Source organism: Heterodontus francisci, chromosome 5 (assembly GCF_036365525.1).
Source record: "Heterodontus francisci isolate sHetFra1 chromosome 5, sHetFra1.hap1, whole genome shotgun sequence".
Taxonomy (NCBI): domain Eukaryota; kingdom Metazoa; phylum Chordata; class Chondrichthyes; order Heterodontiformes; family Heterodontidae; genus Heterodontus; species Heterodontus francisci.
This window is the reverse complement of record NC_090375.1, coordinates 114,341,824-114,366,451: the sequence shown is the minus strand read 5'-3', so window position 1 is coordinate 114,366,451 and position 24,628 is coordinate 114,341,824. Positions and strand designations below refer to the sequence as shown.

Genomic DNA, 24,628 nt, shown 5'->3' with positions numbered 1-24,628 from the left:
TCGCTAGTGTCGCAAATTCTATCCTCCGTAAACCTGAGGTCATCCAAAACGCTGCTGCCGTGTCTTAACTCATACCAAGTCCTGTTCCCCTATCACCCCTGTGCTTGCTGACCTACATTGGCTCCCAGTCAAGTAACAACTTGATTTTAAAATTCTCATCCTTGTTTTCAAATCTCTCCATGGCCTCGCCCTTCCCTATCTCTGTAATCTCCTCCAGCCCCACAACCCTCCAAGATATCTGAACTCCTCTAATTCTGGCCTCTTGAGCATTCCTGATTTTAATCACTCCACCATTGGTGGCTATGCCTTCAGTTGCGTCGGCCCCAAGGTCTGAAATTCCCTCCCTACACCTCTCTGCCTCTCTACCTTGCTTTCTTCCTTTAAGGCACTCCTTAAAATATACCTCTTTGACCATGCTTTTGGTCATCTGACCTAATATCTGCTTATGTGGTTCTGTGTCATATTTTGTTACATATTGCTCCTATGAAGTGCCTTGGGACATTTCATTACTGTAAAGGCACTTATATAAATACAAGTTGTTGTTGTAGAATGCATCTTACATGTAAACATGTTGAATCTTCTAAGTAGAACAGTTTCTTTTAAAGGTGCAGGCCTGGGTTATTTGTAGTCTTGAGGTGTTGTAGATTTTAGGTGGTTAAGATTTCTGTCTGGAGTTGGCAGTCACTTTCAGTTCTTTGCTGCACCATGTTGAAGTGTAGAATCAGCAGCAAGGCTTCTTCTTGTTGTTTAGGCTGGGTCTTTCCACAGCCCTTGGCTGGACTGCTTCTGTTGTGACCTCTTCCACACTCTCCAGAGGGTTGCCTTTTAAGGTCCAAATCCATCAAATTAGAGTCTTTGTTAGTTAAGACGTGGCTCTCTCCCCTGGTGTGACCACACAAGGTGTGGAATCTATGGCTATCCATTGGTGTCTGGATGGGAATAAACCCATTATGATGTGGCCACTTCACATCTTCTTTGTTTGAGAACAACCCATTCAATTTAGGAATGTCTCTTGATGGTTTCAGGATGGGTGTAATTGACACCTCAGTCTAGAATGTATCCTTTTGTCCTTTTGAGACAGTGAGACAGTTTGAATATACAGGCCAAGTCATCTGACCTTTGGCGACCATCTTGCAGCACATTGTCCACTTTTTAAATGGAAAAGTCAATTTCAAAGATTCCACATTGAATAAAGTTTGTATCTTAAAAGTAGGAATATTATATGTCTTTACTGGGCATGACAAGTGTAGTTAGTACATTAGAGCAAGAGCACTTTAAAAACTAAGGACCAATGTACAACAGAGTTTCAAAATGGGTCAATTATGGCCTATATTAGCTCTCTATCTTAAAGCGTATTGAAATGAATACAAAAATGTAAAGCAAATCATTGTGAAAGGCGTTCCTTTTAAAAGTTCTTCAATTGAGAGTTAAAGGTTGCCTTTCAATCTGGGCTGTTGAATAGAATAAACTTTGGAGACTATCTTATTTGAAACCTTTTGACTTCTAGTATTCTTGAATGAACAGAGACAAACGCAATACATGAATCATTTGAAAGCTTGTGTCAGCTTAATTGATGTTAAGTACTCTGTAATAGACAGATCCTGTACTACCTCCATTGGCATTCTATTGTAAACTTGTCATAAGAGAAGGGAAGGACTAGATGGCATAAAATAATTATATAGGGCTAAAGATAATGGTAGGATATATTAATTCAAATTATTTTAGCATATCAACATTTTCTAATCAGCTTTCTTCACTATGGATTTTACAAGTATATCAGAGCATAGTGTGTTATTATATATACAGGTGTATCTTGATTAACAACAGTCCACCGACAACATACTTCAACAAAATAGAAGTGCCAGGGAATTATGTAAAAATGTGTTTCCATATTTGGATTATTAGAAACTACTAAGACAAGCAATAATTGGTTAGAAAGAATTTTCTACTCTTGCTAGCTTAGTTTTATCATAGAATATTAAGTAAACTATAACAATAGTTAGTAAAACAACTAGTTTTAGTCCTGACAACTTTCTGCTACCTGGCTCAACAGGCTGCCTTTCATGTGTGAGCCTATGCAATGAATGTTGCCATGAAATAGACGATTGCAATAAGGCCTGATTCCAACCTCATTTGATGTCCATACACACTTTTCAGCAGGGATCACTGAAGTTATTAGGAATCTGATCTTTTTCCTTCATTAATCGAAGTGCATCTAGTTAAGCTGCAGTGAACTCAGTTTAGTGATACCACCTGTAGTGATCATTCAGTTGTAATTATCTGCTAAAACTACTGGGCACTAGACTGTACCTTGAATACTGCATATAATTCTGGTGACCAAGACATGGGGGAAATATCCAAAGCCTGAAATTGGTGGAAAGCAGGACTGTGAGGCTGATATCTAGCATCACAAAATTTCGCAAGCAAAAGAAACACTATCCAACTAAAGACTAAAAGATTGAATGGCAGGAACAAAATGCTATAATAATGGTAATAAAAATAAACCAAAAACAATTAACTTAGACACTGTTTTATCATTACTGATAATTAATAGAAGTACATAGAATTACACAGAAATTACAGTGTAGAAATATCACATTTGGTCCAATCAGTCGGTGTTGGTGTTTATCCTCCATACAAGTATTATTCTCTATTTAGTCATTAGGAGGTACAGCAGGTACCTGATACACGTTTGTTTCTTCTCCTTTCCAATGGGGAAGTGCCTGGCTTTATCTCATCATCTCCTGCTTCTTGCTGAAGGCTTAACCAAGAGGGGAAGCTCATTGGCCTGGATTTTGTAGATCGTAGCGCAATGGCAGTGCTCACTGCTGACATCAAATAAATCTTTGCACGAACCTACCGCGAGCAAAGTGGCAAGAATTTCGGCTGCCTTGAGGAAGGAGTCCTTCTCAGCATGGGTTGCAGTGAGGCCCAGCAGCGCAGTCTAGTGCTGACGAAAAAGTCATGCAGCTGTACATATGGCTTACAGTCACCGTACCACAAAAACTGGGAAAGAAAAGGCTGCTGCAGTAAAAAGGCATTGGAAAATCACATTTTTAGTAAATTAAAAATGTAAACAATTTTTAAAAATTAATTATTTAAACATTTTTAAAAGTACCATAATTTTGTTCAGATAAATCATCTTAAAAGTGATATTTGAAAAGTCTAATAAATCATGCTAGAAAGACGCAAATTTGATATCTTAACAAGATTTATCAGAGTTTTAAGGTTTCATGGGAAAAAATCCATCTTAACTTTTAAAATGGTGTGGGCCTCCTCATTAAGTATTCATGAATTGAGAGGAGGCCCCTTACAACTGGAAATACAGGTGGAAATTTTTAAAGTGTAATTAATTCAGAATTAGTGGGCAATTAGCCATAATTTGTGCTGGTTCCATACCCGCTGTTTGAAGTAGCAGAACATGTCACCGCTACTACAAAATCTGCCCCAATATGTGGGGACTCTGGCGTGCAGCATGTTACCAGATACCATTCCCAAGCTATTCCGGGATCGTAACTGGGCAGGTTTACAATGTAGTTTACCTTTCTATGCAACTCGTAACATTTCTATCAATGTGCGAATAATTAACCTACTGACCTGAAAAAACCTCAAACACCATCACTGCAACAAGAGTGTACTGAGTAATCCTGAACACAATGGGGTGCAGAATGGGTTAAGCTCAGTTCTTGGAGGACTGCAGAAGTATCTCAACAACAAAATTAAAAGCCTGATATGGTTGAAGTCTTTTTATTTGTTTCAAGAACTAAGAACTGCTCTATGCTTCTATGTAATTCTCAAATGCTGCTTTAAATTGCCATTGGATATGCATAGGTATCATTGCGGCAGATGCTGTATAATGAGAAGAGATGTGTATCATTTGAAAGGTACGGAGGTCTCAGTCGGGCTGCTGTTCAACCGTCCTTAACTTTCAAAAATGCAGAAAAACTGAAACATTAAGTTTGTATCTATTCATTTGAGGCCACAATCACCCATCTCAGAGAGAGTTTAAATTTAGATACTCAATGACATAAATATTACGAACTTTTGTGCAACACGCATTTAAATAGAAGTCAACTTCCAACAGTTCCTGTCAACAAATGCTAAAGTTGCTGATTGATTCAGTTCCTTTATTATATATACTTTTGCTTTGTGTTTATAGGAATAAGTGGATCTAAGCAGGTGGGAATGAACAGCGTAAATACTGAAAATTGCCTTGCAGTGCAACCAGATTATTTGACCAAATACAGTACAATATCTATTAAAACTCTCAGGGAATACTGGAACATTTTTATTGATCACAGAAATACTTTCTATTCGAAAATGTTGCACTTCGCATCAGTTTTATTTTCGTAATAATTTTTTTGGTGTAAAGAATTCCTTGTTGACGTGTTTTAGAGACTGCAAATGGAAAACAAAGGCAACAGCTTCAACACGTTTCTGACAAATAAACGTCAGTTACCTTCAAGTGGCTTGTTCATGTTTTATTGTTACAGGCTTTGAGTCACTTAAACTGGTTTACACCCAAGTGCAAATTCAACACAAAATAATGAACAATAAGGAGCTCTGTAAATTGTGACAATGGAGTCGATTTTTGAAATGAATACCCTGGCACAGTGCTTTGCCCACTGGCAGTGCAAATTGGGAAATCAGAGATGTCATCCGCACACTTTCCCTTCTGTTAATGAATGGAAAATTTTGTAGTGCACACCTGCAATCTGAGCCGTAAAGTGTACATTGAAATTGTGTTGACACTTTGATATATGCTGTATGACGCAGGTGTATTGATGTAGGCCGCAATAATGAAATTCATCTCTTTATGCAGTGACACTAAAGCTCCACTTCAGTGATATCATGATGAATTTTTGCCAGGCAGCTTCAAACCATGAGACAAAGGGACAAAGTGGGCTGAACTTTACCAGCCCTCTAGGGACAGGCTGGGAGGCGGTGGGGGAGGAGGTCCCAAAAAATAGCGAGGGAAGGCGGGGCTGGATTCCTGCTGCCATGTCATTTTACCAAAGGCGGGGAAGGTGAAGAAAGGCCCTCCTGCCCAGAGGCCAATTGAGCCACCTAAGTGGCCAATTAAAGGCCTCTTCCTGTCGCTGCTCTCATTTTACCAGGGGTGGGTGGACCCTCTGCCGCATGGGGAGATTGCCTGGTGAACCCTGGCGGCCTCCCTGTGGGCTCGGTGGTGGGGGAGGGGGGGCCCTCTTAATCAGGTACTCTGTGGTCCGTGGAGGTGCTCCCTGATGGCAATAGCCACAGGGGAACCCCTTTAGCAACACCCCACCCTAGCCTCACCAACCCCTCCAAACCCCAACCCCCCACCCCCTCCCCACACAGAGCCGGGCCTGCTTAACTAGTCCAGGTGACCCCAGATCCCACTCACCTTGTTGCGAGGGCAGCGTCCATTGCTGTGTCCTCTCAGCTGGGTGCAGTCCCACCAGTGGCCACCTTTCCCAGTGATGCTGCTGAGAATGAAGAGCTGTCGGTCCTTTGATTGGCCAGCAGCTCTTGAGGCAGGCTCTTATCCTTTAAAGGGACGGGAGCCCTGATGGTAACTAATTAAGTACCAGATGGTCCCAAAATGCAGTCAGGGATCCCATATCTTCTCAGGAGAGGTTGACCCCGACTATCAGGCCCATCGTCTGGGCCTCCGCTGCCCTGACTAAATTCAGCCCAATAAGTGCACGTGCCCCTTTTAGAGTTTTGAGGCAACTCAAAGTTCTTGTTTGAGGCAAGTAAGATTTTTCACTTTCTAGTGTTCCTTAATGATTCCTAAACTGATAAATAAGGATGAATTATCGTTCAAATGAAATTACTTTGGATGGATCTGGTGTTAAATTTATTGACCTCGACTTCCTGAAACATATAATTGACAACATTTGGTGTTCAACTTGTGATGCATATTAAAAGAAAAACAAATTCTACTGGAATTCCCATCAGTCCTGGAATCTTTTCCTTTGCTATCTTTTGCCTTTTCTTCCTGTATCGCATTAGTACTTTCAGAAATGTTTCTTCTCTATAGAGAGAACAGCCTTGTCTCTCTGAGGGTATAGCAAATTTTGGAGATCATTTTCAACATTGCTGACCTGGCCGTGTTGATTGCCTGCCTGTTGTAGAATCCTGGCCCTGCACCCCCGCCCCCTCCCAGCCCGACAATTTTCATTGCATTGAGACAACAATTAGGTGGGTTCTGTAAAGGATGGATGATCAAGTTGCTGCCCAGGCGGCAAAGGTCAAACTTATCCCTATTGGGGGCACTGGAAGTCACTTTCAATGCTAAAACATGTCTCGCCAATCTGCAAATAAAACTACCTTGGTTTATGTTTTTCCTTTTTGTGGTAACCCAGAGAAGATCACAGTTAAATTTTCGAAGGGGTTATTTGGCGGAAGCAGCTACCAGAAAGAAAAACAGATTTCAAAAGTTGTTTGTAAAATACAAGTAAAACATGGTAAAGGTGGTAGGTTGGAAGGGCCACCTGTTTGTTGCTCGGTATTTCATTTTATAATGCTGTTACTCACAAGGCACCAAAATCCTTGCACGGTTTTAGGGCACACTGGTGGTCGGGGTAAATGGAATTTGGGTTAGATCCTGGACACAGCAGGCAACCTACCCTATCAGAAATACTAACACAGTAACATAAGCCCTGAGCAAGGCTAGCATGTGCTTCAGCTAGCCTCCAGCTCCTAAATGCAGCATGGCCCTCTTAAAGGGGAGCTGCACTCATTACAAGGAAGGTCCTGCAAACTGCCTGAAGTAGAATTGGCTGCAAATAGAAGCAGAAAAAAATGGACCACCAGGGGAGAGAGAGGGTACAAAGACTAGGAGGCATAGATTCAAAGCTTTGGTCTAAAGATGCAGGGGGAATATGAGGAAGCACTTATTTATGCAGCGGGTGGTAATGATCTGGAACTTGCTGCCCACAAGGGTGGTGGGAGCGAAGACAATAAATGACTTCAAAAAGACGTTGGATGCCCACCTGAGAGAAATAGACTTGCAAGACAATGGGGATCAAGCCAGGGTGTGAGACTGACAGCATAGCTCTGTGGAGAGCTGGCATGGATTTGATGGGCCAAATGGCCTCCTTCTGTGCTGTCAATTACTCTATGACTCTATATAATTATATAATTATCTAACTGAAGAGTAGAGGAAAGGACGAGCAACACTGCTAAGAGAGCAGAACAAATTTGTTGCTTTCCCTTACATTGGTATTCTTGCGAATTGTCATGATGAGTGCAAGACAAAAAGCTTCGACAAAATGTCTCTGTTTAATAATATGCAGGTGGAGGGTATTAATTGGGGTCTTACTTGAGCACTTCTAAGGGGACTTTTATTGACGGCTGGAGGTTTTGAGTGAGGAGCTGTTTGTTCGTAATCCTTTTTATTCTGTACAATAAATGTGAAACTGAGTAAAGATGGGCTCCAGCATTACTCTTCTACAACAAGCTTTCTGGAATTTAACATGGTAGCAGAGGATGGTTGCCTGAAGCTGAATGTTGGAAACTAAGAATTTTTTTTTGCATAGAAAACTAAAATATCACTGGCTATTGTGGAAAATAAAGTGTAAATTGTCAAGGTACGATTACTCTCTGATGTTCTTTCTCTGAGACTGAACTATATGACCAGTGGAAGAATGAAGTGGATATGTGGACACAGTTACGTCCGTACAAAGAGGAAACAAGGTATGGCCTTGGCGTTGTCACTTCCAACCAAAAGTAAAATCAGAAGTAAAGCATTTTGTGAACTGGATGCTCATCAGTTGGACACTGATGAAGGGTTGGATATTCTGTTAGAATTCTTGGATGAAATTTGCGAGAAAGATGACCTATTGAATGTGTATGAAGCACGGTCAGACTTTGATAGATTTCGGAAAACAGATGATTATTCAATGGAGGAATAAATCATGGACTTTAACAGACTATACAGAAGATTGAGGAAATTCGATTTGGAGATCCCTGGTTCAGTGCTAGCATTTAAATTGCTAGATTGTGCTAGGGTGTTGCATATGGACATGCTCTTTGTTCTAACTGGAGTTCGGTTCTTGGAAAAAGACTCCCTGTTACATCAGATGTTTGCTGCCTTAAAGAAATTCCTAGGGAAACAGTCATTTTCTGCAGCCCTGATAGAACAAACAGGGCATTCTGCGATGACACAAAGAATGGAGGACTCAATGTTTACTGGATTTTGAAATGGTCCAGATACTGGATACAGGCCTAAGTACAATAAAAGAGTTAGGCCTGTATCCATAAGTACAATAAAGTACAATTTCTATGAGTACAATAAAAGAGTTATAGAAACATAGAAAATAGGAGCAGGAGTAGGCCATTTGGCCCTTCGAGCCTGATCTGCCATTCATTATGATCATGGCTGATCATCCAACTCAGTAACCTGTTCCCGCTTTTGCCCCATACCCTTAGATCCATTTAGACACAAGAGCTATATCTAACTCCTTCTTGAAAACATACAATGTTTTGGCCTCAACTGCTTTCTGTGATAGCGAATTCCACAGGCTCACCACTCTCTGGGTGAAGAAATTGCTCCTCATCTCAGTACTGAAAGGTTTACCCCCTATCCTGAGACTATGACCCCTGGTTCTGGACTCCCCCACCATCAGGAACATCCTTCCTGCATCTACCCTGTCAAGTCCTGTTAGAATTTTATACGTTTCTATGAGATCCCCCCCCTCACTCTTCTGAGCTCCAGTGAATATAATCCTAACCGACTCAATCTCTCCTCATACGTCAGTCCCGCCATCCCAGGAATCAGTCTGGTAAACCTTCGCTGCACTCCTTCTATAGCAAGAACATCCTTCCTCAGATACGGAGACCAAAACTGCACACAATATTCTAGGTGTGGCCTCACCAAGGCCCTGTATAATTGCAGCAAGACATCCCTGCTCCTGTACTCGAATCCTCTCGCTATGAAGGCCAACATACCATTTGCCTTTTTTACCGCCTGTTGGACCTGTATGCTAACCTTCAGCGACTGGTGTACGAGAGCATCCTGGTCTCGCTACATATTCCCCTCTCTCAGTTTATAGCCGTTCAGATAATAATCTGCCTTCCTGTTTTTGCTACCAAAGTGGATAACTTCACATTTATACACATTATACTGCATCTGCCATGCATTAGCCCACTCACTCAACTTGTCCAAATCACCCTGAAGCCTCTCTGCATCCTCTTGACAACTCACCCTCCCACCCAGTTTTGTGTCATCTGAAAATTTGGAGATATTACATTTAGTTCCCTCATTTAAATCATTAATATATATTGTGAATAGCTGGGGTCCTAGCACCAATCCCTGTGGTACCCCACTAGTTACCGCCTGCCATTCAGAAAAATACTCATTTGTCCCTATTCTTTGTTTCCTGTCTGCCAACCAATTTTCTATCCATTGCAATACACTACCCCCAATCCCATGCGCTTTAATTTTACATGCTAATCTCTTATGTGGGACTTTGTCGAAAGCCTTTTTAAAGTCCAAATAAGTTCACTGGCTCCCCCTCATCAACTCGACTGGTTACATCCTCGAAGAATTCTATTAAATTTGTCAAGCGTGATTTCCCTTTCGTAAATTCATGCTGACTCTGCCCAATTCTACTACTGTTCTTTAAGTGCTCTGCTATAAAATCTTTGATAATGGACTCCAGAATTTTCCCCACTACCGACGTCAGGCTGACTGGTCTATAATTCTCTGCTTTCTCTCTACCTCCCTTTTTAAATAGTGGGGTTACATTAGTTACCCTCCAATCTGTAGGAACTGTTCCAGAGTCTATAGAATCTTGGAAGATGACCACCAATGCATCCACTATTTCTAGGGCCACTTCCTTAAGTACTCTGGGATGCATACCATCAGGACCTGGGGAATTATCGGCCTTCAATTCCATCAATTTCCCCAACACCATTTCTCTACTAATACTGATTTCCTTCAGTTCCTCTCTCACTAAGCCCTGTGTTCCCCAACATTTCTGGTATGATATTTGTGTCCTTCTTTGTGAAGACAGAACCAAAGTATGCATTTAGTTGTTCAGCCATTTCTTTGTTCCCCATAATAAATTCCCCTGTTTCTCACTGTAAGGGTCCTACATTTGTCTTCAATCTTTTTCTCTTCACATATCTATAGAAACTTTTACAGTCAGTTTTTATGTTCCCCACAAGCTTGCTCTTGTACTCTATTTTCCCCTTCTTAATCAATCCCTTGGTCCTCCTTTGCTGAATTCTAAACTGCTCCCAATCTTCAGGTCTGTTGTTTTTTCTGGCAGTTTTATGTGCCTCTTCCTTGGATCTAATGCTATCTCTAATTTCCCTTAAGCCATGGTTTGGTTACCTTTCCCGTTTTACTTTTGCGCCAGACAGGGAAAAACAATTGTTGCAGTTCATCCATGCGCTCTTTAAATGTTTGCCATTGCCTATCCATCGTCATCTCTTTAAGTAACATTTCCCAATCCGTCATGGCCAACTCGCGCCTCATACCTTTGTAGTTTCCTTTACTTAGATTCAGGACCCTAGTCTCAGAATCAACTAAGTCACCCTCCATCTTGATGAAGAATTCTATCATATTAGGGTTGTTCATCCCCAAGGGGTCTCGCACCACTAGATTGTCAATTATTCCTCTCTCATTACACAATACCCAGTCTAGGATGGCCTGTTCTCTCGTTGGTTCCTCAACGTATTGGTCCAGAAAACCATCCCTTATACACTCCAAGAATTCCTCCTCTATGGTATTGTGACTAATTTGATTTGCCCAATCTATATGCAGATTAATGCCACCCATAATTACAGATGTTCCTTTATTGCATGTGTCTCTAATTTCCTGTTTAATGCCATTTTCAACATCACACTACAGTTTGGGGGTCTATATACAACCCCCACTAATGTTTTTTGCCCCTTAGTGTTTCTCAGCTCTACCCACACAGATTCCACATTATCAGAGCTAATATCTTTGCTCACTATTGCTTTAATTTCCTCTTTAACCAGCAATGCAACTCCACCGCCTTTTGCTTTTTGTCTGTCCTTCCTAAATACTGAATACCCCTGGATGTTCATTTCCCATCCCTGGTCACCTTGCCATGTCTCCGTAATCCCAACTATATTATACCTGTTTACATCTATTTGTGCAATTAATTCATCCATTTTATTGTGAATGCTCCGCCCGTTAAAGCACAAAGCCTTAAGGCTTGTCTTTTTAACATTACTTCTCCCCTTCCCACTCTTTTTCACTGTGGCCCTATTTGATTCTGGCCCTTGATTTCTCTGCCTATCACTTTTCTTATTCCCCTTACTGTCTTTTGTTCTTGTCTTTGATTCCCCCCTCCTCTGACTCCTTGCAAAGGTTCCCATCCCCCTGCCGTTTTAGCTAAAACCCTCTCCAACCACTGTAGTAAATGCTCCCCTCGGACATCAGTCCCAGTCCTGCCCAAGTGTAACCCGTCCACTTTGTACTGGTCCCACCTCCCCAGAACCGGTCCCAATGTCCCAGGAATCTAAAACCCTCCCCCTCACACCATCTCTTCACCCGATTCACGTATTCACCCGATATATCCTGCGTTTTCTGCTCTGATTAGCTCGTGGCACTGGTAGTAATCCTGAGATTACTACCTTTGAGCTCCTACTTTTCAACTTACTTCCTAGCTCCCTATATTCTGCTTTTAGGACCTCATCCTTTTTTTTAACCTATGTCGTTTGTACCAATGTGTACCACGACCACTGGCTGTTCACCCTCCCCCTTCAGAATGTCCTGTAACCGCTCTGAGACATCCTTGACCCTAGCACCAGGGAGGCAACATCCCATCCTGGAGTCTCTTTTTAGCCGCCACAGAAACGCCTATCTATTCCCCTTACAATTGAGTCCCCTATAGCTATTGCATTCCCACACTTTTTACTCCTCCCCTGTGCAGCAGAGCCAACCATGGTGCAATGAATTGGGCTGTTGCTGCTTTCCCCTGAGAGGCCATTCCCCCCAACAGTATCCAAAGCAGTATATCTGTTTTACAGGGGAATAGCCACAGGAGATTCCTGAACTGCCTGCCTAGTCCTCTTGCTCTGCCTGGTGGCCACCCATTCCCTTCCTGCCTGTGGAGTCTGAGTCTGCGGTGTGACCACCTCTCTATACATGCTATCTACATGCTAAAGACAGGAGGAATAAGGATGAAAGCACCTTAAGCAGGTCTGTCTATTTCGGCGGAAGACAGGGTTGGAACAGCAATCATAGGAGCATGAATCCCAGGAATGTCCAAGGAACAGTTAATAGATGCTTCAGATGTGACTCAAAGTATCATTATGCAATGAACTGCCCAAAGCAGAGGGGAAGAATTCTCGAAATTCTGAGGGAGAAGAGGAAGGTACAGATGAATCTGAATGAATTGTACTAGTCACAATGTGCTTTAGTCCTGTGATGAATGTGTTAGTTGCAGATTCGTTCAGCTGCAATATTAGATAGTGCTTGCACATTGACAGAATGTGAAACTGATTGGTTACAGTATTATCTGGATGCACTCAATAGTGAGGATCAATGCAAGGTTAAGGAGTATAAAAGTACTACCAGCTTGAAGTTTGGTGCTGACAACACAGTGAAGTCTCGGAAGAGAGTAGTAATTCCATGTAAAATAGCTGGAGTAAGCCACTTTATTAGTACTGATGTAGTCTCTAGTGAGATATCTTGACTGTTGAGTGAACCTTCAAAGAAAAAGGCACAGATAAAACTTGATATGGAGGATGATAAGGCAATTGTTTTTGGAAAGTCAGTGAATTTGCAGTTTACGCAGTTAGAGCATTATTGTCTGGGTTGGCATCCTTCAATGGATACGCAGCAAACAATCCATTTAGGTGGGGTATCTTCTCTTGGTGCACCTTTGCTGATGACTGTGAAGGCTAATTCTTGAGAGGCAGTTTCTTCCAAAAGTAATGCATGTGAAGCTGCCAAGTGACCCTGAGTTGTTGTTTTTGACATTGGCACTTGTTGCTGAGCTGCTGTAGCAACTGGTCATCGTGATAGTGCGCACCAGTCCACAGGATGTGTCGCCATTTTCCTCTTTCGCCAGGTGGTCACTCCCAAGTGCGATAGTCAACATTTAGGATCTTCATCTCACGCTTGCAAAGCATCCTTGAAGCGAAGCCTTGGGCGCCCCAATGGTCATCTGGCCCTGGCTTCCTCACCAAACAGAAGGTCCTTGGGTATGTAACTGTCTTCCATCCTGTGGAGATGTCCGATCCATCGAAGCTGCCTCTGTTTGATTAGTACCAATACACTTTGAGAGGACTACCACATTTGTGATTTTGTCCTGCCAGGATATACCCAGAAGGCGCCGCAGAGAACAAAGATGGAAACTATTGAGCTTCTTTTCCTGGTATCTGTAAGTCATGTTTCACAGCCATACAGCAAGGTGTTGAGAACACAGGCCTTATAAACCATCATCTTGGTCCTAATCGTCAGCTTGGTGACGTCCCATGTGCGTTTCACAGGTTGGCCAAAGGTGGTAGCTGCTTTCTCTATGTGCGTATCAGGCTCTACATCAAGGGACAGACTGTCTGTCACCATGGACCCAAGGTAGCAGAATTTGCTAACCACTTCCAGTGGGGTGTTATTTAGTTTGATCGGGGCGGAGATGCAACACCTTGTCTCGTGACCACAGTTTTCTTATCGCTTATAGTCAAGGAGAACAAGTTACAGGCAGGGGAGAGACAGTCCATGAGTTTTTGTAGCTGAGTTTCCGTGTGAGTGACTAGTGCAGCATCAAAAGCGTAGAGGAGTTCTCTGATCAGGATGTGATGTGTTTTTGTCTTTGCTTTCAGCCTTGATAAATTGTAGAGCTTGCTGTCTGACCTAGAGTGCAAGTAGACTCCTTTCATATCTACAGGGAAGGCAAAGGACAGGAGCATGGAGAAGAAGATGCCAGACAGAGTGGGGGCTAGGACACAACCCTGTTTCAATCCATTCTTCACTCCGAAACAGTCAGCAGTGGAGCCATTAAACTATACAGTGCAGTGCATGTTGTCATGGAAGGAGCGAATGAGACTGAGGAGCTTCGGTGGACGGCCAATTTTTCCCAAAATCTTGTAGAACCCTGCTCTGCTGATGGTGTCAAATGCCTTAGTGAGATCTACAAAAGTAAGATAAAGTGGTATGCTCTGTTCTTTGCACTTCACTTGTAGCTGGCATATGGAGATCATATCCACAGTAGTAGATCTGCCAGCATGGAAACTGCACTGCATTTCTGGGTACACTCGGTCTTCAAGTAAACAGTTTACCCAGTCAGGGCATTATTGTATTCCCTTAACAAAACCTGATGTTTCTAGTCAGCGTTGGAGAAATGTTAATGGTATCATGTGATAAGAATCAGAAAGATGAAAAGCAAATTGTCTTAAAGTTACAGACAATTTGCTCACCCTTCTTGACAAAGTTTTAAACCCTGCCAAAGCATTCAGGTGTGAATGGTGAAGAGTATATGAAGATAATCGAAAAGATTAGTGATAAGTGTGAAATCTATAAAAAGTATCAGAGGACTCCATCACATCCTATTGTAAGCCTTCCATTGGCACATGACTTTAAGGTAGTAGTTGCCATAGATTTAAAGGTATGGGACAAAGACAAGAATATTTTCATTCTACATTTTACAGACCTAGCAACTAGATTTAGTCTTTCTACAACAATACATAGCAAGGACAAAAGGTGATTTATAGACAAAATCATGGATAGTGACATGCAGGCCCCCACCTGCCAAGAATGAGGCACACATTATTTCGCCACATGAACATTAAAACTTAAAATTGCTGCTGGAATGAAAAGAGGGCCTACCACAAGGAATTGGCAGGCTCCTCGCTGGAAAGACCTTTTTTGCATCGTAACAGACAATACTTGGAATGGACAAAGGGGCCACACACTGCTCCAATTTAATCCACAATGGACTTTTGATTACCAGACATTGAAGGTGGAAAGGCTTCCAGGTTAACTGCTAAGATGGCTGAATACACAAACAAATGTGGTCAGACTAGTTTCGTCACATGACCAACTGACGTTTGGAGTTCTTTTGAATTTGAACTTGCCACAGAGTTTTAAAACTCAGAAAGCTCTTTTCTCCTGGACTGAGAACACCTCACTCCGGTCTGCTCCCATCTCTTTCTCACGGAACTGAAGACCCATTGAAGACACATGAACCCCAAGAGAGAAAAGTTTCCTATAGTGAACAAGGTTTTAGAAGAATACTGGGCCCCAACGAAAAGCAAGACTACTTACAAAAGGACTATAGTGCGCTCGAAGCACAGCAAACAAGAAACTCTTCTGATATTGCCTCAAACCTCTCTACTTTATTTTTTTCTGCTCTTATCTGTCTCTATTTGCATGTGCGTATCATGTATGAATGCTAGTATCCGTAGGCGTTAACCGAATTCGAGTTTAAGTTCAAGTTTTAATAAATTTCACTTTTCTTCTTGAAACCTAAGAAAGCCTGTTTGTGCTCATTTCTTTGCCTTATAATTGGAAAGTGGTGAACAAGGATTCACTAAGGGGGAGCTCAAAACACAGTGTGTTTAAAATTAAACCCTGTTACAACAAGACCAAGTGAAGACTAAAAGGGTCCCCATGACACCTTTCTCACCTGGTCATAACAGAAATTTGGGTGCTGGCGTCCGGAATTTTACCCATAGACAAATGAGTGAAATTGGAAGTGGGAAGCCAAATTGTTCCCAATCGAAAAAGAGCAAGATTAATACAGGTTTTCTTGTGGTTGTGTGTGATTGAATGCTAACATGTCTGCAACTGAAGCTGGTAGCACTCCATGCCAGGGTGATGTAACTTGGGATAAGTTAAAAGCACTGTCTATGGAGGAGTTGAGAAAAATGGCTGAGCAGTGTGGGATCACTGTATGTGGTAAGGTGAGGAAGTCTGAACTCCTAAGGCCAGTGGCCCACCATTTTTCCCTTGAATCTGAAGAAGCAGAAGCAGGATTAGAAGCAGACCCAGAGAGGGTTTTTAAAAAATTCTTTCATGGGATGTGGGCGTCACAGGCCAGGCCAACATTTATTGTCCATCCCTAATTGCCCTTGAACTGAGTGGCTTGCTAGGCCATTTCGAGGGCATGTAAGAGTCAACCAAATTGCTGCGGATCTGGAGTCACATGTAGGTAAGGACAAGGTAAGGACAGCAGATTTTCTTCCCTAAAGGACATTAGTGAACCAGATGGGTTTTTACAACAATTGACAATGTTTTCATGGCCATCATTAGACTAGCTTTAAATTCCAGATTTATTAATTGAATTCAAATTCCACCTTCTGCTGTGGTGGGATTCGAACCCATGTCCCCAGAGCAATACCTGGGTCTCTGGGTTACTAGTCCAGTGACAATACCAGTATGTCACCGCCTCCCCCCATACTGCTAGCAAAGTTACAATTGGAACAAAGGATCTTGAATTAGAGGAAAAAGAGAGAGAGAGACAGGAAAAAGAGAGAGGCAGGAGAGGGAGAAAGAAAGAGCCTTCCAGAAGGAACAGGAAGAGAAAGAGAAAGCCTTCCAAAAGGAACGTGAAGAGAATGAAAGGCGGGAGAGAGAGAGAGAAAGAATATTCCAGTAAGAATCCGAAGAGAGAGAGCTGAAGCGACTTGAGTTAGCTCGGGGGTGACAGAGTAACCCCAGTGAAAGCATGGCTAATATGGAGGAGCAAAATTCAGGGCTGGGTACAAAATTACTAAAACTCGCTCAATTAATCCCAAAATTCAATGAAGAAGATGTGGAAGCGTATTTTGTCTCTTTTGAGAAACTGGCAAGGCAGCTAAAATGGTCAGCTGAGCCCTGGTCTCTCTTATTGCAAAGCAAATTAACCAGAAAAGCTCATGAGGTTTATTCCTTGTTGCCAGATGAGAGTTCATCAAATTATGAACTGACCAAAAATGCTATCCTCGGGGAATATGAATTAGTATCCGAAGCCTACCGCAAAAAGTTTAGAACCCTCAAAAAGCAAGCTAATCAAACTTATCTGGAGTTTGAAAGAAGTAAGCAGCTGGCTTTTGACCAGTGGCTGAGGGCTTTTAAAGTACAGCTCAGTTATGAGACTCTCAGAGAAGTAATTCTGTTAAAGGGATTTAAAAACTCTCTCTCACTCTCAATAAAGACCCATGTAGAGGAGCTACGGGTTCAGGGATCACGGCAAGCGGCCATTCTGGCCGATGAGTTCGCTTTAATTTATAAGTTGGTTTCCCAGGGGAGAACCTATCCTAATCATCCTTAAAAATCCGAAAAGGACAAAGGGTGGGAAGGTGATAGGAGCCCAGGTAGTCCTGGGAGAGAAAGGAAAGCAGGAGACACAGGGGGCCCTTCTCCAGCCAAAAAAGGTGCTGTGAGCAAGAGTGAGACCCGGAGACATGTGAGCTTCCATTATAATAAGGCAGGGCATTTAAAAGCTGACTGCTGGAAACTAAAGGGAAAACCAATAAGGTTAATCAGGGCACGCCTGCTCAGTGCAGACGAAACGGTGAGGGTGATGCCCTGCCTAGTCGAAGTGCCACAGGAGTGTACAGCCAAGTTTGCATAAATACCTATCAGAAGGGGTGTCCCAGAGAACAAAGGGAAGATTAACAAAGAATCCTCCCCCGTAGTCAGAGAAAAAGGAAACCACCCATCTCCTGAAGTCAAAAGCCTTTGCATTTCAAAACCCTAGGAAGTCATGACAATGGGAAAACTGAAAAAAAAGCTTCTCCAATGAACCACATGGCTACTGGGATGCCAAAAAATGGGGAAATTAAAGCAGCACTGGCACCTAGAGAAGACAATTCTAATAAGCTTTAAGATTTATGAATGAATGGAAATGAATGAGAGAAATGCATGGCTTTTCTTTTTGTATCTTATATTTCTCTCAAACCTTGTAATGAAATGCACATTTTTTTTCCAAATCACATTTCATTGCCCTGAGTGTGGAGGTGTCATGCAGGCCCCCACCTGCCAAGAATGAGGCACACATTATTTCGCCACATGAACATTAAAACTTAAAATTGCTGCTGGGAGGAAAAGAGGGCCTACCACAAGGAACTGCCAGGCCCCTCGCCGGAAAGACCTCTTTTGCATAGTAACAGACAATACTTGGAATGGACAAAGGGATCACAAGCTGCTGTAATTTAATCCACAAAGGAATTTTGATTACCAGACGTTGAAGGTGGAGAGGCTAGCATTCCAGGTTAACTGCTAAAATGGCTGAATACACAAACAGACGTGGTCAGACTAATTTAGTCACATGACTAACTGACTGTTGGAGTTCTTTTGAATTTGAACTTGCCACAGAGTTTTAAAACTCAGAAAGCTCTTTTCTCCTGGACTGAGAACCCTTCTCTCCTGTCTGCTCACATCTCTTTCTCACAGAACTGAAGACCCACTGAAGCCACATGAACCCCAAGAGAGAAAAGTCTCCTACAATGAACAAGGTTTAAGAAGAATACTGGGCCCCAACGAAAAGCAAGACTACCTACAATCAAGGACTACAGTGAGCTCGAAGCACAGTTAACAAGAAACTCTTCTGATATTGCCTCAAACCTCTCTACTTTATTTTTTTCCCTGCTCTTTTCTGTCTCTATTTGCATGTGCGTATCGCCTATGCATGCTAGTGTGGGGCGCGGCATGTATCATTAGGCATTAACCGTATTAGAGTTTAAGTTTTAATAAATTTCACTTTTCCTCTTTAAACCTAAGAAAGCCTGTTTGTGCTCATTTCTTTGCCTTATAATTGGAAAGCAGTGAACAAGGATTCACCAAGGGGGAGCTCAAAACACAGTGTGTTTAAAATTAAACCGTGTTACAATAAGACCAGGTGAAGACTAAAAGTGTCCCTTAGACACCTTTCTCACCTGGTCGTAACAATAGGGACTGGACTTGGGGCACCAGCTAAGTTTCTGACTGATAATGGAGGGGAACTTTCCAATGACGAGTTCAGAAACGTGTGAAAACATGACCATTATGGTTGTGAATACAGCGGCTGAAAGTCCTTTGGGCTGTGTGAAAGGAATCACACAGTGATTGATGAAATTCTGCATAAAATCTTAGCTGATCATCCAAACTGCAAGTTGACAACTTCCCTGGCATGGGCAGTTCAAGCAAAGTATTTGCTTCAGATGGTTGGAGGACATAGTCCCTATCGATTGGTCTATGGGTGGATCCCAAATTGCCTTCTGTACTGTACTATAATTCTCCTGCCCTAGAGGGTACTACAATTAGTTCCTTTTTCTTCTGCACATTTAAATGCTTAACATGCAGGGAGATGGGCTTTCATCAAGGCTGAGATCTTGGAGAAAATTCGGAGAGCTCTGGGGCATCATATAAGGCAATCTGAGGCAGAATTTAATTCAGAAGATTTGGTGTATTATAAAAGAGAGGGTCATAGGGAATGGAAGGGTCCTGGTAAGGTAATAGGTCATGATGGTGAGACAGTAGTTATCAAGCATAGAAACAAATTGTTCAGGTTCATTCCTCACTGTTAATCGGGGTTGATTACAAAATACCAGTATTTGAGCAGCTGATAGAGGGAAACGAGGCACCTTGTACCTCAATGCTCATGTGTTTTGTGATGAAGGCCCTGAGGGCCAGAACAAGGTAGAACAAGGGTTGGATAGTAATGTGTGCGATCATGACGCTCAAGAAAGAGCTATTGCATCTAAAGGACAATTGCCCCGAATAGGTACTCCGGTAACACATATTCCAGAGGGGTCTAATAAATGGAGGGATGCAATAATTGTGGGATGTGCAGGAAAATCTACTTGTAAGTTTAAATATTGGTTCAATGTTCAGGATGATGGCCAAGAAGCAAGGACCATGTACTGGCAGAATGGGGTGAAAGAATGGAGGGTAAGAAAGCGCAGTGCAAGTTCTAATAGTGGGTCTGAAAGTGACTCTTGCATCAGCAAATGATCCCGTACTGGAGAAAGAGCCTCCGATAATGCATGAGGGAAATCTTATAGCAGTAGTCCCGAACGACATCAAAGTGCTAATAGAGGCCATAATTTTAACAGATTCCACAATGAAACAAAGGCTAGCGAGCAGTCTTGGAATAGAACTAGAAGCAGAAGTACTCATGGCCGTGAGGTTTTAGTGGCTGCCAATAAACTTGAGGATAAACTAATAAGAGAAGCAAAACATAAGGAATTAAAGAGTTGGAGAGAGTTTGGTGTTTATTCTGAGGTACCAGATAGGGGATATCCAGCCTTGTCATATAGATGCATTTATACTAAAAAAGTCCTTCCCAATGGGACTTACAAGCGAGGATAGTTGCAAGGGATTTTGAAGAGCGACTGGGTGATACCAATATTAGAATGTACTCTCCCACAACTGGAAAAGCAATCTTGAAAATCTTTTCAGCTCTTAACTATGGAAACTGAACAAATGAGTCTATGGCCTTAATGATGCTTCCAGGATATGGTATTTCTCGGTGAGATCTATTTTGTTGAAAATTGGTTGCGTTGAAAATAAAAGCAGATCCTGCGATGTTTTATTGGTATCATAAAGGGAAACTTTCAGGCATCTTCATGATGCATGTTGATGATTTCTTATGAGGTGGTTCTGTGGATAGTGAGAAATATGTTATTAATAAGATTAGGGCAGCATTTAAGATTGGGAGTCAGGCTTGTCAGCCTTTAAATATATTGGTTTAGATATTACGCCAACTAAATCTTGAATAACTTTAAATCAACAATCCTATTTAGAGAGTGTTACTTCCATTCCGGTTAATCGTGCTAGGTCAACACAGAAAGATAATGATCTATCTAAAGCAGAGACTGAGCAATTGCGAAGCCTGGTGGGTCAATTAAACTGGTTGTGTTCTCAGACTAGACCTGATAAGGACATTAGAACATAAGAAATAGGAGCAGGAGTAGGCCATTCAGCCCCTCAAGCCTGCCCCGCCATTCAATAAGATCATGGCTGATCTGTCCCAGGCCTCAACTTCTCTTTCAGGCCTGCTCCACATAACCCTCGACTTCCCGAGATTTCAAAAATCTATCTATCCCCTCCTTAAAAAATTTAGTGACCTAGCCTCCACAACTCTCTGAGGTAGAGAATTCTCGAGATTCACTACCCTCTAAGAGAAGAAATTCTTGATGCTAATTTTGATGTGCTGGAGCTAAGTACAATGATGAAACATTTGGAAGTTGAACACATTTTAAGGGCAAATAAAACATTTAAAATTTAAATTTGGAGAAATGTGTACTGAAGTTCCCATCCTTAGGTGACCCAGAGAACACGAAGCTAGTCATCTTTAGTGCTGCTTCACATGCTAATCTTGCTGATGGGTATTTGAGTGCAGTTGGTATCATAATATTTCTGATGGGTGAAAATGGGAAATATTGTCCTTTAGCTTAGGAAGCTAAGAAAATAAAAATGATCATTAAAAGCATGTTAGCTGCAGAAACACTGGGCCTTGTGGAGGTAGTGGATATGGGGTTCTATTTGTCAAATATTTTGGGTGAAATTCTGAACAAGGAACATACTGAAGATGGGATACCCATTGAATGTTATGTGGATAATTGTTCTTTGTGGGACAATGTACACTCTACAAAAAGTGTGAGTGAGAAAAAATTATGTATTGACCTCGCTGGGTTGAAACAGATGCTGGAGAGAAAGGAAATCTCCAAACTTAAATGGGCAGATGCAAGTCATCAGCTATCCGATTGTTTCACAAAAAGAAATGCTAGTACAAAGAAATTGTTAGGGGTGCTAGAGGAGGGGCATCTCGCAATGTAATACTTTGTACCCCCAAATGGAATTTATTTTGATTTATTTTGAAATGTTCTTTGAGCATGTTAATAATTTGTACATAATATGGAATTTATTTTGAAATGTTGTTTGAGCATGTTAATCTAAGTTTTATTGTAAAAGAAGGGAATCTGTTAATTATGTATCAATGTTTAATTATATGCAGGTGGACAGTGTTAATTGGGATCTTACTTGAGCACTTATAAGGAGAGTTTTACTGAGACTGCTAGAGGGTTTTGAGTGAGGAGCTGCTTTTTACCCTGTACAATAAAAGTGAAACTGAGTAAAGACAGGCTCCATCATCATCCTTCCACAACAAGCTTTCAGGAATTTAACACTCAGGTCTCACTCCCTCTTTTGGACCGCTGCTTGTTTTTTTTTTAAAGGACCAGAACAGCACCTCTTTCCTCACTCGCCAATTTGCCAAATTAAGTACTCTGTAGACACATACTCTGTCGAAGTAGACTCCATGCAAAATGTATTCGGGAGAGTCTTGCACTACCTGTCTTGTCATCCTTGTCTGTATGGTGGTCATTCCCTCTGTGGGGTGACCACCTCCTGAAACACACTATCCAACTAGTGTTCAGCCCAGCGGATGCACAGCAGTGATGCCAGGCTGTTGCTCAAGCTCTGAAACTCAGAGCTCCTGTTCTTCCAGCTGACAATACTTGCTGCACATCTGGTTGCCCAGGACACAAAAAAGTATCCTGGAGTTTCCACATGATACAGCATGTGCATTCAATAGGGCTGAGGTGCCCTGCCATGCCTCTATTTATGAGACTACTACCTGAACTTACCAGAAATACATTTAAGACTTCTTCTGAATCTGGACAACAAAAAACGCTCAGCAATCACCTCCTTCCCTTGCTCTGATGTCACTTTGGTATTTTTACCTCTCTCCCTGACGCTTGTGCTCCCCTACCTCTTAAGAGTATATTTGCAGATTCTTTTAAGTTTCAAGGTTATTAAACTGTTTAGTTAACAGCAAAACGCAATCAAGTGGGTGGTTGTGGGAAGATTACAATTAACAAAAGTAGTGAACTAGTGAAAGGAAAAATGAGCCAGGATTCCCACCACTGATTGTTATATACTAATCCTTGATGAAAGATGTATGGTCTGGGTGTCATGTGACTCAGTTGTGATGCTCCACAGTTAGTTCACCAACGTTCTCTACCTCGGTAGAATCATGATAAATAGTCACTTGAGCAAGATCCTGGAGGCTGTCTGTTCCTGTCGAACCGTACCCAAGCACGAGTCAGTGCTTTCAGAAGACTGGAGCAACTGAGGAAAACAAACCAAGTACCTTTTAAAGATGCTACTATCAGACTTATACATGTCTTAGCCATTATGTTCTGTGAAAATTGTTCATCCCACAGGGAATTTGTTACACTGCGTCAAATATGAATGCTCTGTAATAATATATCAAATTTTTAAAATTCGAATTTTAGTAGGGCACATATCTCAGAAAAAAAGGTGCAAGTGTAGAGCTCACAAACCACAAAAATATCATTTTAATGTTTCGACCTTTGAGGATAATAGGTTTTTTTAGCTTGTAGATAAAGCTCTAACGTCAGTACTTTCATTACTAGTCTGATACACAAAAAGAAATGTTATCTAGTGACGACAAGCAAAAAGGTTATCTGCCCGGTTTGCGCTATAAAGAATTTGCTAAGTGCATCCTACCCAAATCAGAAGAATTAGAAATCGAATTAATATTTTGTTCTTTCGGCTTGAAATGTAAGAAACCACCTGTGGGATAAACAATTTAAGTATAACGGATAAGACACATTCCAGTTTGACGGTCACGTTTTATGCTTTAGGGAACTGGTCAATATTTGTGAGGGCTGTGATCACAAACCCAGAGGAATGTCATCCTGCCAAACGGTGTTACTATGCCTAGTTCCGAGTGATCATGAATCCGAGAGTAATCAAGTTAGCTGAAAGCCCAAAGCCTGGAACGCTTCATTGAAATGAAATGCTAAACTTATATTTCAGTTTTGTACTGAAATATATAAAAAGTAGCAATATGCCAATATTTAGTAAACACACTTGTAAATTAAACTTCTACAGCTTCTACAGTGTTAGCAAATGTACGCAATGTAGAAGGATATGCAAATTTGAGAGTTCGCATAGACAGCTCTTAAAGAAAGCTTGGGTACAAAGCTGTTACATAAGTACACATTTACATTACTTAGGCATTTATAATACTTTCCTGAGCATACGGTATTTGTACAATATAGCACAGATTAGTATTAAAGGCAAAATAGGGCCAATTTTTCTCTGTCCTGCTCCCAGTTAGTGCCAGAAATGTGTGCAAAATAGCTAACCTTTTGCTTCCATTTTGTTCCTGAATAGCACTGCACCTGAACGTCCTCTGTGATTTTACTGGTGCTTGCACTTGGTTCTGCCTGAAAATAGCTCAGCACTTTAACTTACGCACAAATGAATGTCAGAGGACTTTGCACACAGATTTCTTCAAATAGTGCCAAGTGCAGATCAAGTAGAACCTGGCCCCATAAAAACCCTGATGTCACTGCTCTCTGAGCTGCTACTCTGGTGCGACTTGCCACAAAGGACCCCTGGTATTGTTACTATAGGCTTTTACATTAGACTTTTTCAAAAAAAAAATATTTTTGCTGATTCTATATTTGTTACACTTGGTGATGGAGGTCATGTCCAGCACTGTGCAACCCCAGCCTTCCCCACTCCCTCTCCTCTTTTATGATATGGCTTATATGCAGACAGACAAGCAAAACAATTAAAAGCCTCCTTGACAGCTGCTGAGCTCATTTGCTGGATCTCTCCTGAGCCAATATTAATTCATTCCCTACCACAGGGCAGGGATTCCACACCCCTCCCCCCCACTCCATCCATTTCACCAATGCACCATGAATGAAAAGAGAAATG

At 41.7% G+C, this 24,628-nt stretch overlaps 1 long non-coding RNA gene across 4 annotated transcripts; it reads right to left on the bottom strand.

Moving 5' to 3' along the window:
- Positions 1-1,239: 1,239 nt before the first annotated feature.
- Positions 1,240-24,223, bottom strand: LOC137369598 (uncharacterized). Of its 4 annotated transcripts, XR_010974978.1 has the most exons (4): positions 24,049-24,223; positions 22,796-23,002; positions 6,316-6,396; positions 1,240-3,024 (listed from the first exon to the last, which is right to left on the bottom strand). It is a non-coding gene; the product is annotated as an uncharacterized lncRNA (long non-coding RNA). The 4 variants fall into 4 exon arrangements; XR_010974979.1 differs by lacking the exon at positions 6,316-6,396; XR_010974977.1 differs by lacking the exon at positions 6,316-6,396 and having other exon boundaries at positions 22,896-23,002.
- Between the last annotated feature and the right edge of the window lie 405 nt (positions 24,224-24,628).